This window comes from Myotis davidii, unplaced genomic scaffold (assembly GCF_000327345.1).
Source record: "Myotis davidii unplaced genomic scaffold, ASM32734v1 scaffold67, whole genome shotgun sequence".
In the NCBI taxonomy this organism is placed as follows: Eukaryota; Metazoa; Chordata; class Mammalia; order Chiroptera; family Vespertilionidae; genus Myotis; species Myotis davidii.
In genome coordinates this window covers 723,909-724,562 of record NW_006298521.1, presented here as the reverse complement: position 1 = coordinate 724,562, position 654 = coordinate 723,909, and positions in this window count along the sequence as shown.

Genomic DNA, 654 nt, shown 5'->3' with positions numbered 1-654 from the left:
GGAGGAGGCGCGCGGAGGCCGCTCGCCTGCAGAGCTGGAGCGAACCCGTCCCGTCTGCAGCCCCAGCGGAGGCGCAGAGAGAACAGGTTTGCTGTGCCTCGTGTCTCTCTCTGGGAAGTAAAGGTCTTCATTTCTGCCGGAAACCCTGCAAACGACAAAGGAGGGCTGATGCAGCCCAACAGACGCCACGGACCCTGTGCGGAAACCAGGGCCCCCAGCCCCGCTGCAGCGGCTCTCTCCCCGCGACGCTTCTCTCCCCGCGACGCTTCTCTCCCCGCAGCACCCTCTTCCCGGACCCGGTGCTGGGCCCCCCACGCCCAGGTGTGTGAGGCCGCGGGGCCCCGAGTTCCGGCCTGGACCATTCTGTGCCCTGTGTGCTTCGCTTTTGCCTCAGACGCTGGACAAAGTTATGCGTTTTATCCCCAGAAGCTTTTGAGACTTCGCTTGTGTAACTTTTAATTTACTTGAAAGGTTTTGTCTGTTTTTTAGAAAGCTTTTGAGACTTAGCTTTTGTAACTTTTTTTTAATTTTAAAGGTTTTTGTCTTTTTTAGAAAGCTTTTGAGACTTAGCTTTTGTAACTTTTAAAAAAAAATTTAAAGGTTTTTGTCTGTCTTTTTTTTTCCGAAAGCACTTTCTCATATAATTAGGCTCAA